The sequence below is a fragment of the Arachis hypogaea genome, chromosome 13 (genome assembly GCF_003086295.3).
Source record: "Arachis hypogaea cultivar Tifrunner chromosome 13, arahy.Tifrunner.gnm2.J5K5, whole genome shotgun sequence".
Taxonomy (NCBI): Eukaryota; Viridiplantae; Streptophyta; class Magnoliopsida; order Fabales; family Fabaceae; genus Arachis; species Arachis hypogaea.
In genome coordinates this window covers 131,630,738-131,644,938 of record NC_092048.1, presented here as the reverse complement: position 1 = coordinate 131,644,938, position 14,201 = coordinate 131,630,738, and the positions used below count along the sequence as shown (strand labels likewise).

Genomic DNA, 14,201 nt, shown 5'->3' with positions numbered 1-14,201 from the left:
GCATATCGCAGTGTCAATTTGTTGGAAGCATCGGCCATGGAAATGGAGCAGAACTGCAGCCAGCAGATTTGAGAAAGGAAGATCAAATTCATTCGGATCGGGACATAAATTTTGTGTTTTGGTCTGGACCTTTTTTTTGACACCAAACACTAACCAAAACATTACATCAGCCCAAAAAATATATTGCAGAGTTATGACTGTATAAGCTTCGTTTGAATTTAGTTAACGTGACTTGCAAATTTATCAAATCTTAAATAGCTTAATTTAGTACGTTAAAATAATAATATATTTTGTTAATTAGTAAATATAAATAATTTCTGATTTTCTGTTAAAAAATGAAAAATAAAGAAAGAATATGCTAAAGATGATCCATTTCGGTAGTGAAGTAGTTAGCAGTTGACGTTTTCCAATAGTGAAGTAGTTATGCATGGTCCATATATGAATCCATACAATATTACAATCTGCACGTGCAATCACCACTAGTATATTACCAGTTGGCCAACTATATTTTCCATTTTTCTTTGGTAAAGCGACTATTCAATTTTAGTATACTTTTTCTTTAAGATATATTGGTGTATAACATGAAATTAAAATAAGATAATGTTGATCTTAAACCATGGTATAGATAAACTATGTTACATGTCCCCAAATAAGTTAAATAACATAACGGTAAAGTGATAATTAAATTTTTTAAAATTTTGATTTTGGATATTGACAGTTATAAAATTAACTTAAATTTATTTTTTTAAAAAATAATTAAATATTAATTTTAATTTTTAATCACAATATTAATATTTTTTTTAAATTATATGTAATAAATATTTAAAAAAAATAAAAATATAGATTAAAAAGATAAACAGTAAAATTTGAAACTAAATAAAAAATATGCAAATAATAATATTTTTATTTAAATTATATTATGTTGTTAATTTTATTTTTTATAGAACAGAAAGGTAGAAAGAAGTAGAGAATAAGAGAAAAGAGAGAGAAAGATAAATAAGAAGAATGGGAGAGGGGGTTTGTTAATTTTAGAAGTTACAAAATTTTTTTATTTTAATTATAATAAAAATATCTAATAACATTTTGATTTGACAGATTACTAATATAAAATATAAATTATAAATTATATAGAGTGGAAATGATAGAGAAAAATAGAAAAAAAAGAGAGAGGTAGATAAAAAAATTTAGAAAGAAGGTTTACTAATTTTGGAGGAAAATATTTTCTCTAAATTTTAATGAGAGAATATTGTGTGATACATTTTAGTTATTAAATTAGTTAGTAATATATAAATATAATATATAATGTAGTTATATTTTAATTTTAATTTTAATTTAATTTGAATGTAATTAAAGAATATCATGTTGTATATTTTGATTGTCAAATTTGTAATTAGTCATTGATAATGATATATAAGAAAAATAAAGTGAATGAAGGAATGAGAGAGATAGAAAAAAAGAATGAGATGAGGGAGAACTTTTTAATTTTAGAAGAAAAAATTTGATTTCAATTGCAATAAAAGAGCGACACGTAACATATTTTAATTATAAAATTAGTAATATATAATAAATTTTAATATTATATTAGAATCAAGTATACATTTAACTTATTTTTCCAAAAATTGGTTGAAAATAAAAATTATTTTAACAAATTTCTCTATGCATACATACATACATACATACATACATACATACATACATGACGATTTTCTAAATTCTAATACGAATATATAATCCCACCAGTTTTAGAAGATGTTAATATAGTTATGGTATAATTAAATAATTATCTCTTTTATATATTAGTTAATATTCGAACTTTTAAATAATAAGAACTAATTATATTTGTTGATATGATAAAATTGAAGGCCATTAACTAATTATATAAAATTCATGTCTCAATTAATCAAATTTATAAAAAGTATATATAATATTATATTTTGTTGGACCATATGAATGTACTAATAGTCACTCAAAAAAATATGAATGTTACTCATTATAAAAAAACCAAAGGAACATTCGGATATGACACTATTTTTTGGGCTTGATAGCTGGGTATGACTAAGCAAAAGTTTCAGTTTTTGTTCCTCTAAGCAAACAGTCCAACTATTCAAAATGAGGTATTTATGCAAATATTAGGTTTTTAAAATGTCAATATATAATATATGACAACTATAGAAGTCTTTGCCTAAATAATAAAAAAACCTGACACCAAAACAAAAACTTATGCAGTGATTATCGGTACATCCTTCTCTTCAGTTGGTTCGGTGCAGACTATAACTCACCTATACCTAAAATAATTTTTACTCTAACATCTTTCTAACTTCTAAGTTCACATAATGTGTTAAGGCCACTTGTATCTTTGGCTGCCACAACTCACAACTGACAAAACAACATTATTTATTTAGGAATTTACTAATAACTCATGGTATTTTTAATATAAAAATGAAATATTTTGTTAACTCAAATATTTTTATTACGGTAAAAATTTAATTAAAAAAGTTAAAATAATTTAGAGACCTAGTTAAAAAAAAAAAATACAAAATATTTATTATAAATTTAATAAAATTATAAAAATTAACAAAATAATTAAATCAATATAATTATAACTTAAATTAATTCTTTTATCAATTAGAGGACGACGTAAACGTACCACGTAATATAATGACATAACAATTTAATACCAAATGACACAATAATTAGTTGATGTGATATGCTAGTGACATGTTATAAATTTATGTTAAGTTAAATTAATTCTTGCAAGTACACGTATAAATTATTTTCATTTATAAAATCTTAAAAGTGAATCAAGTAAGTCTTTAGGCAAAAAAATTATTGTTTTTTTTTTCTTTCATCCAAACATTTAAGAGAAAATTAAAATCCATCCAAATTCTTTTTTTTTTTTTTTAATCTTTCTTTTCCATTTTCTTTCTTTTTTATTTCCATTCTTGCATCCAAACAAACCCTTAATGTATCATTGTATCTATTTATTTATTTATTATTATTATTATTGTTGTTTTTTTTTTCTTTTAAACAAAGTTGGGTATCCTTCAACCAAAATGACCTTGGGCTGAAGAGTTAAGGCTTAGGACAGAAGTTATTCATATATGGCTTGCTTACTCTGTAGCCCGCTAAGCAAAGTTCCATGGATAAATATTTACAAAATAATTACTTATAAATATTACAAAGTTTATTTATTTATTTTTTATCAATATTTAATTTAAAACAAAGATACAAATTTATATTCAAAATAATTTTTATTTTTATGCATAATTTTTATAGATAAAAACTATTTTATTTTTTTAATTTTATATTCAATGTATTAAATGATCTTTAATTTTATTATTTTTTTTAAATTATTATTTTATATTTTTATTATATTTTCTTATTGTATTATATATTATTATTTTTTATCACACACTATTATTGCCTTATTTTTCTTTCTCATTTTTTTATTCTTCTCGCACTTTCTCTTCATTCGATCTATAACCATTAACCATCAATTGTATTAATTTTTATGAGTGGTTAAAGTATTGTTAACAAAATTTGTTTGTGTGTCTTTTAAATATCTAGATGTATAAAAATAATAGTTTTTTTCTTGATGCGCGTGTTAAGTAGTCTTATTATTCTATTAAAAAAATGTACGACATCAAGTATTTAAAATTCTTGCTCAAATTATCAAAATTTGATGTCAGTAATCATTAAAATTAATATAAAAATATATTATTTTTAACTAATGTAATAAAATATAGTATATTATTGTAAATTTTTAACTAATAATTATAAATTTAAGTTGTAATTTAATATAATCCCTTTGAATAAAAAGTTGTCATTGCTTTTTACATTTGACTCCAGTTATATAAGTTTTACATTTGCTTTATTATGCAAATTAATTAAACTATAGTTTATTATTTTATTTTGCATGTTTTGAAATCATGCGATCGTACTATAAAGATAACATTAGTCTTTATAATCTAATGTGAATTTTTTTACTATTTTATTTGTGAATCTTTTTACTATTTTATTTGTCACTTAAATACTATCCTTAAAAAATAGTTACTTAAAGTAAAATATTATATACAGAGAAACAAAAAACTTTTTAAATTTATAATTTTAATTTATTTTTTAATCATCACTTAATATAACTCAAATTTAATAGGTTAAAAAATTCTCTCTCTCATATTTTTAACTTCCTCTATAATCAATTTTTAAATTATCTAATGCATAAAATGTCATATTTTTTTATTTATCTTAAAAGTTAAAATTAAATGATATTAGTATTTTTAATAAAATTAAAATAAAAAGATATAAAACTCCTAAAAAGGATAATATTAAGTTTTATGTTCTTTTGTATCAGAATATTACTGTTTATTATATTATTATATTGTGTACTACATAACAAAAAATAAAATTCTATATCTTCTTGTTGTTACTTATTTTACTTTATTTTGATTATTTATTTATTTTGTATGCTATGTTATTACCATGAATTTCTTTTAAATAAATAAAATAAATATTTTAATTACGAAAATAGATAATTTATAGAGTTTTTATCAATTTTCGTAACATTTCTTATTTCATTTACAGTGTAAATGAAATAAATATAGCCATATCTTGTTTATACTATAAACGAGATAAGACAGAAACCCATTTACACGTATTACGTTTGTATATGTATTACATGAAAAAGAGCGAAATTCACGTAAATTAAACCAAATTAATTAGTAAATTAACTTTTAGCATAAATAAATGAGTTAATAGTCAAATTCGTCCCTGAAAGATCACCCATTCTTTAAATTAATCCTCAAAAGACTTTTAGTCATAATAGTTCTTAAAAGATAAAACATAAGTCAAATTAGTCATTCCGTTAGTTAAATGATAACGGCATAATGACGTGTCATGTTAAGTGCCATGTGACATGATGACGTGGTAGGTTAATGCTACGTGTCACAAGATGATTGGTTGACGTGTCAGATCAGTGACACGTAGCATGCCATGTGCCACTTGACGTGTAAAAAAGTTATTTATAATCAAAATAGTCCCTGAAAGTTTACACGTAAATTATTTCATCCTTAAAATTTTAAAAATTAATCAAATTAGTCCTTATATAATTTTTTTATAATATTAAATTTGAAGTATTTTTTGATAATACTAATTTTAATATTATTTTTTAGACCTTAATAAATAAAATTTTTTTTACATAAAATAATAAAAATAAATAAATTATTATAAATTTATTTTGTCATTTGTATTTTAAATTTTATATTTTCAAATTATAATTTTTTATAGTGACATTTTTTTATTTAAACGAGTTTATCAAATTATTGTTGATCGTATATTTAAAAATTTAATATTTTAAGTTTATAATTTTTTTAAAATAACTACTATCTTTTTTAGTAAGATATAAAAGATTAAAATATTTAAAATAATTACTATATTTATTTAGTGAAATTTAAAATATTAAAATTCTAGTTTTTTAATATTTTAAAATAACTACTATATTTATTTAGTGAAATTCAAAATATTAAAACTCTAATTTTTTAATATTTTAGAATAACTACTATATTTATTTAGTGAGATATAAAAGATTAGAACATTTAAAATAACTACTATATTTATTTAGTGAAATCTAAAATATTAAAACTATATTTTGGATTTCACTAAATAAATATAGTAGTTGTTTTAAATGTTTTAATCTTTTATATCTCACTCTATAAATATAGTAGTTATTTAAAAAAATATATATTAAAATATTAAAATTCAACAAGTGATCCCGCAAGTCAGTTTTTCAATTATTGATTTCTACCATATATATTAAATAATAATAAAAATTATAAATTTAAAAATTTAAAAGATTTAAATTTTAAAATAAATATTATGTTATATAGTAAGATTTAAAATATTAAAATTTTAAATTATTTTTATTATTTTATGTAAATAAAATTTTATTTATTAAGGAATAATATTAAAATTAGTACTATAAAAAATATTTTAAATTTAATATTATGAAAAAAATAAAAGAAATTTATATAAGGATTAATTTGATTAATTTTTAAAATTTTAAGGATGAAAATGACTTACGTCTAAACTTTCAAGGACTATTTTTTATTATAAATAATTTTTTACACGTCAAGTGACACGTGGCATTAACCTGCCACGTCATCATGCCATGTGTCACTTAACGTGACACGTCATCAGCCGTTATCATCTAACTAACAGAATGACCAATTTGATTTACGTTTTATTTTTTAAGGACTAATATGACTAAAAAAATATTTTGAGGTCTAATTTGAAAAATAGGTGATCTTTTAAGGATGAATTTGACTATTAACTCGTAAATAAATTATACACCTAACAAATATTAATAACTTGCTAACCTAACCTATTCTATGTTACCTAAATAGAGTAGTTAGCTATTTCTGACCATAAAAGATTGAGGCGCTGACAATACTGACCATGACTAATTTAAATTAACTTTGTAACCATGAAAGATGTACTCCGTTTGACATTTCTAACCAAACGTCAATTTTTTAAATTTGTCGTTAGTAAGGCTTCCTACGTGGCAGATTATTATCCAATGTGTCATTATTTTATTTTAATTTAATAATAAAATAATATGTTACTAAACTAATCACTTCAGAGTCTCTTGTACCATATTGAAACACCAAGGATTTCGCACGCAGAGTAAAGGTTCTTCATCAATGGTGATGTCGACCCTCTTCTAACCCAACAGACGTCGTCGCTCTTCACCGGCGTTCATCGTTTGTGAGCGTCGCTGGTGTAGTTGCTGTCGTGGAGGTCCTCTGTGTCGTACATTCAGAGCTTGGACGTCCCGTCTCAGTCGTCGTTATCGCGTTTACGTGCACTCAAAGTATTCGCCGTCGCCTTCCCATCGTCACCCTCGTTGTCTGTGTTTCGGTTGGTGCCTGCTTCTACTCTTTCTTTTTTTCATTGTTGTTTTCATTTTTTAAGTTAGGGCAAATGCTACCATTGTAGAATTCTCAATTTACTAATGATTTTCTTTGAAAATGTGACAAAGATTTTACTAATTAGGTTATTGATTGTTGGTGATTGCTGATTAAGTTGTTAATTTCAATACTTTATTCATTGTTAATTTAGTAATTTTTGTTTGTTGTTAATTCCTATTTAGAATGTTCTTGATTGATTGTTGTTAGTTTAAAAAGAATCACTGCACTTTGAAATGTCTTGTTCCTAATGATCTTAATTAGAATGGTGGAATATTTAGTTATTTGTGGTGTGATACAATTAGCAACATGTGTATAATTTAGTTTTAGGCATCTTCTCAAGACTTTAGAAAAAACATGGAAGGAAGGAAGGGGGACCTAAACATGTGCAGGAAAGAGAGAGAGATAGAGAGAGAGTTATTGTTTAAAGAGAAAAATGTAGCAGACTATAGCACTATTACAGGCACCTGTTCAAAATGAAAAATATGATATATTCTTACGTGATTTCATAATACAATGTGCTTCTTTCATCTATCTGGTCAAAAGCATGAATTAATCCAATGAATTTATTTTATTTATTTATTTTTAAGAAACTTTGGTGAAATATATTTTGTACTCAAAGTATTAGTGAACAATGTTTCCTATAAGTTTTCTTTAAGTTTAATATTTTGTTAATATATTGGATTGATTTGACTTCCTGAACTAATTATTACTTCATTTATAAGTTATTATATCATTTGAGGATTAAAATCCATTAAGGAATTAGTAGATTTTTAACTAATTTTATGCGACACTTTAGAGCCTGCACAATTAAATTATCAATCACATTTTTAAATATGCATGTAAGTATGTAACTTTGAAACTTATGTTCACATGACACAAAAGAGAGCATTTTTGTGACAACAAAAAATGAGTACTTATGTAAAAAAAAATTGACTTAATTTAAGGGATTGGTACATTTGTGGCTAAATCATGTATAATCTATACCCATAAGCCTTATCAGTTTATTTATTTGCATTTGCTAGTAACATGTAACTTGACTTCTCTATACTGGTAATCACATTATTAAGGTCAACAAAAGAAGAATTTGATTGAAAATAATAGAAATTCTTCATCCTCTCTAACATGAGAGTATTGCTCGGCTCTTGCTCCTAGGTGTACTCATCCTGTGTCTCTTGATTCCAACTCATGCAGCAAGTAACCTCTGGATATCCTTCTGAAGAATATTAAAAAAAAATATGCCTTTTTGCATGTTAATTTTTATTTTATTTTAATTGAATATTTAGTTTAATGTTTTTAGCAATTTATCATGTTAATTCTAGCATGAGTTTTAATATTGTGTCATATTTAGTTAGATGGCAGCAACAACTCATATAACTCTATTCCTACACTATGGTGGAAGGTTTGTAAGATGCAGCGATGAAAACGTGGAATATGTTGGAGGTGATGTCAACGAAGTTAGAAGGATTTTAACGTCGACACACTAAACAACTTCTTCATCAAGAGTCTCCTAAGGGATATTGGATATACTCTTGTGAATGAGTACTATTGGCTGAAATCCAGTAAGGAACTCAAAAATGGGTTGAAGTTATTGAGGACCGACATTGATATAATTAAGATGTATGAAGCTGCCACAAATCATAATAGGCGGATGGACATATTTACTGAGCATCCAATTAGTCTTCCTGTGCTAGCCGAAGAAGCAGGACCAGCAATAGTCCCAGAAGCAGCACCGACAGCAGTCCCAGATGTAGCACCGGCAGCATCAGCAACACCAGATTCATGCAATTTATGCCGACTCCAAGACTTGGAGCATCAACAACTGGACTCTCTAGTGGCAGTAGCAATTCCACACCTAGTTAGGGCCTAAGATTAATTGGATTAAGGAACTTTTGTTGTAGTGTTTAGATATGGCTGTTACAGACCATATGCACTTCAATCTTTTTGGAAACTTATTTATAATGTTTTGGTTTAGAGTTACATCAATCATGGTTTGCTTTGTTACTTAATTCTCATCAAACAACTATGATGAATTAGCATGAACTTATATGTCTATTATGTTAATGGGAGATGATTACATATTTGGCTTTGTCCCACATTGATTTGGTACAAAAATTTTCATTTAGTAATTATCACCATTCATATATATTGCTATGTCAATGTTAAATTAGAGGTTGTGATTTGAAATATAAGCAGCTATGTCAAATTTCGAATATCTAAAGGTTATTTTTGTCAAATTTACATTCATTCGATTCACAAATTTTCATTAACTGTTAATTGTCACAACTCATATATTGTTATGTCAAAGTTAAATCAGTGTTTGTGATATGAAATATAACCAACTACGTTAAATTTCGAATTTTTAAGTGGTTACTTTTGTCAAATTCTCAATTTTTCGTGGTTAGATATGTCAACAAATATATACTTATCAGGTTACTTTTGTCAACAAATATTTTGACAAATCAGAAATTGGTTCAACGCCATATTCCCCTTTCCATTCCAATTCAACATCAACCCAGGAAAAGAATATAATAAAATCAAACCTCAATGATCTACATTTTAAATGCTACAAAACATGATTGAAAGGAAGCACAACACAAGTCCTATAACAATTGACAAAATCCAAATCCTAATTTCTATAATTTCTCCTTTAATCTTTTCTATCTTCATAACTACTTTCATAATAAACACAGAAAAAAAGCATGATAAACGTAGTCTTGTCATAATCGCAGAAGAAGCATGATAAACGGAGAAGAAGAAGCATGATAGCTATCATAATAAATCCATATTCTACTTTTATAACTACATTCTCAACTTTTCATAACTAGGATTTTAGATTTTGGAATAACCCACACACTTATGAAGAAGAAGAAGAACATAGGGTCATTATGGTAAAATTAGGCCGTAATGCCATGTTGGAAAGCCAAGTTGGAAGGAAACTTGCCACGTAGGAAGACTTACTAATGACAAATTTAAAAAATTGATGTTTGGTTAGAAATGTCAAACGGAGTACATTTTTCATGGTTACAAAGTTAATTTAAATTAGTCATGGTTAGTATTATCAGCGCCTCAATCTTTCATGGTCAGAAATGGTTAATTACTCTACCTAAATATAATCCAACTTCCTCGTGTGTTAAAACAATAAATTTATAAAAGTACCATAACTATAATAGTATAATCACATACTCTTATTAACTATAAAAATCGATCGCTCTTGCAATGTGCCAACTACCATTCAGATGGTTGATGTCACGGTCCGTGCGTCCGCACGTGCCATAACGTCCAAACAACTCACAAATATCAAGAAAACGTGCGAAAAAAAAGAGAAATAGGGGGTTAAGGAGATGGAGACGGAGTGAAGAGAGACTGTGAACGAGTTTTATTTATAAGCGCGGCCTAACCTTATTTTGTTTACATTGTAAACGAAATAAATATAGCCACAAAAGTCCGTGTCATAACATGTATACAAACATAATATGTGTAAATATATTTGTGTCTTATCTTATTTACTGTGTAAATGAGATATAACTATACTTATTTCGTTACACTGTAAATAAAATAAATAAAATTACAAATATCAGTAAAATTCTATTAATTACTTATTTTCGTAATTAAAACAGTTATTTTATTTATTAAAAAAATCCATTATTACCACATTCAAATTACCGGTATTATCACTGTTTTCATGTTTTTTACTTTTTTGTTTAAAAAATAAAATAAAATAAAATCTGTGTTTGCATATTTGATCTATATTTTAATTTGAGTAAAGTAACAATTAGGTTTTTGAAAATTTTAACTACGAATAAATTAATTTTTAAAGAAAAAAAAGTACTAATTTGGTCCTCCAGGATAGCAAACGGTGGACACATGATATTTTTCTATCAATTTATTAACTAAAATCTAACGGTGATGTTTATATGTACTGTTAATTACTCTGATCTATCTATGAAAGATAGTCATGTAGATAACAAATTTTGGAGTAAAACTTCACTTATTTTGATAGAATTTGTGATAAATAGAGAATAGTTGATAAATGATATATGAAAACTCAAAAGATGAGTCCAAAACTACATAATTTTTCTACTCGTATGATAGTAACGAGATATGCACCACGGTAAATAACGAAATATATAGACAATTTAGTTTCGTTTTGCATTATTTATTGACAGAAGGACATACTTGTTCATTATTTGCTATTTTGGAGGACCTAATTAATATTTTTTTCTTCAAAAATAAATTAGTCTAAAATTAATATCTTCGAAGATCTAATTGTCACTTGACTCTTTTAATTTTAAAATTACGGGAAAAAAATTTAAAAAGAATAAATGATTATTTGTACCCATGAGAGTTTAGAACACTGATATTTGTACCCATCGTAGATGGAAACTGACTTTGTAACCATGAGAGATGGGTTCTGTGTGACAAAAGTAGCTTGGCTTGGGTTGGCACTTGCTTCAGGGTTGTAGGACCCTACGTGGCTCTCCGAACCTCCCAAAGCCCTGTCTACGTGGATCTGAACGACGCCCTTTCGACCGGGAACGTCGCACCACCCCGGATTCCGACCTCTCCGTCGATTATCGTCACCGCCGCCGAAACCCCGGCTATGACTTGTAACACCCTAACACACTAAGCTTTACGCTTAAGCCGTAAAACAGAGGTGGTGTGGTATTACGACCTCTAAAATAGAATGAGTACATATAATAGCAAAAGAATTATAATATGCTAGGAGCCTTGAAGAATAGGGAAAATAAAAATCGCAAGATAGAAGCGCAACGCTCAAGGAACGAGTTAACTTGCGTGCTAAGACAACCATAACTATCAAACATAAGATAACAGAAGTAGGAATAGAGTGCCAAAGATACAAAATAACAAGCTCCTAACTCAGTCTGCGAAGTCAAGACTGGCCGGAGAATATATATATATATATATATATATACATATCCAAAACCCAAAAGAACATATACACAATCCTACCTCTCCATAAACCTCTAAGAGGATCAAAATAACAAGTTATGCGGAGAGAAAACCAAGTACATATATATATATATATATATATATATATATATATATATATATATATATATATATATACATAGCATAACAAAATAACCCAATAACCACTCTGCTTTAAGAGTCCAGACGCCTAACGAGTTGCCTCTCGACCTGCATCTGAAAAATAACAACATAGTATGGAATGAGAATCGGCGGTTCTCAGTATGGTAAATGTGCCACACACATAATATATAAGGTCCTGGGAATACCAGAGGCAATCCTAGAACGCCGACACTCAGATTACAGAGCTTAAAATATTAAACAGAAGCCATAAAAGGTGGTTTACTAAGGATATTTAAACCTAACTTAACCTTAAATCTAAATCACATTCTGCCATTCCTCTATACCTCCAACTCCATCATATATTTCACAGACATATAAACAGATAAAGGCAAGCACAAGAAGGTTACAAATACTGCAGGTAACAAATACACATTTAACATGGCAAGTACATATAGGCACACCCAATTAAAGCACAAGCAAGTAATTCAAGTAATATGTATATGATGCATGCCTGTCCTATGGCTGATGAGGCTCATCTGTCGGTTATCCAGCCAACCCGACAAGTCTGAATTGTCCTTAGACTGTCCCCCGACGTGCATCCCCAAGAGTCTATGCATATATTTTTCTCAAATAATCAATATTGCTCAATGGGGATAACATTCCCGGGAATTTATATAGTGCCCGGTCACACTTACGTCGTAGGGTCAACAGAGTATCGAGTTTTCAACCTGGTACACGTGATGGCAAGCCACGGCACTTAATCAAGGGAATCTCGTATCTCAGATTACTCAAATTCATAAGCCATATAAATAATTCAATTATAATTCATTAACATCCACATCATTCTCAATTGCATCTCATTCATCATTATACGTCAATCATATTCAATCCTTATCCTTCATTATCACACCTCCCATTCCGTCCATCAATAGTTCCAATTCAAAACATAATTCATTCTTTTCTAAATAAATCAAACTTCAAACTTAAAACATACTCATTTTCTTAATAACTCAAAATCAAACCATATAACCTTTAAATCTAAATATCTTTTAAATAATCATCTAAATAAAATCTCTAATTTTTATAAAATTTCGGCAGCATCTCCTCTAAAACTCGGACTTTACCACCCTTTTCGGGTCCAAACCTGCTTCCTTTTCAATTCAACATACCCTTCCTCATCATCATAACAATCACCACAATAAATCTACCTTAGATAAATAATTATACTCGTACAATTTTCAAATCCAACAACCCAAAATTCAACTACAAATCATAGTTCACAAATCCTAGACTTTTAACACAAAATACCTCATTATCACAACAACCTCCACAATAGTTATACCTCAAATCAATAGTTCACCAAATCATTAGTTAATCAACAAGCACCAAACCAACCATGTTCATCAACAATAACATTCAACCATAATTCTCTCCAAATTAACATAACAACATTCACCATTCAAAATTAATAACTAATTATTCAATAAACTTCAACCAAATATATTCATCGACAATTTACTAAATATTAAACATACACCTGCATTCCAACTTATCCAATGGTCATCTAGCCTAAGCTTTCACAGAACATTATATATTAAATGCAAGAAACCTAAACCATACCTTGGCCGATTTCCACGTAACGACCAAAGCTATTTATTCAAAACCAAGGCAGCCCCTCAAAACTCAACTAATCCGGTTCCTCCAAGTTCCAGTATTCACAATTTCAAGCTCCAATTATTTATTCACAACCTAATACACATTCATAACACATATATATCCAATTTAATACTCAAAACTCAAATTCAATGAAAATAAAATAGAATTATCGTATCCTCACCTTACCCAAGCTTCACATAAGCAAGAGTGAACGTTTCTCTCAAGCTAATTGGATCCTAAAACATCAGAAATCAAAGAAATTCAACAAACTCGAAAATTGGGGGAAATGAAGGCTGAGTATAAAATAACGAGTTACCTATGAAATTGTTCCAGTAGAAACGTAGAGCTCGACGCAGTGAACGCGTGGCCGCAAACGGTGCGGCGATCGGAGCTCGAACGGAGGAATTACGTGATTTGGAAAGTAACGTGAGGGTTACGGGATTTTTCTCGTTCTTCCCTCCCTTGGAAGCTGAAAGCTTCGTTTCTGTTGGAATGAAGGGGATGAAGGGCTTGGGTTCACTTAAAAGGGCT

The 14,201-nt window shown here is 27.5% G+C and overlaps 1 long non-coding RNA gene across 1 annotated transcript; it reads right to left on the bottom strand.

The window, feature by feature from the left end:
• Positions 1-11,818: 11,818 nt before the first annotated feature.
• LOC140178204 (uncharacterized) lies at positions 11,819-14,199 on the bottom strand. Its single transcript, XR_011870465.1, has 4 exons — positions 13,987-14,199; positions 13,852-13,906; positions 13,635-13,763; positions 11,819-12,128 (listed from the first exon to the last, which is right to left on the bottom strand). It is a non-coding gene; the product is annotated as an uncharacterized lncRNA (long non-coding RNA).
• Positions 14,200-14,201: the final 2 nt, after the last annotated feature.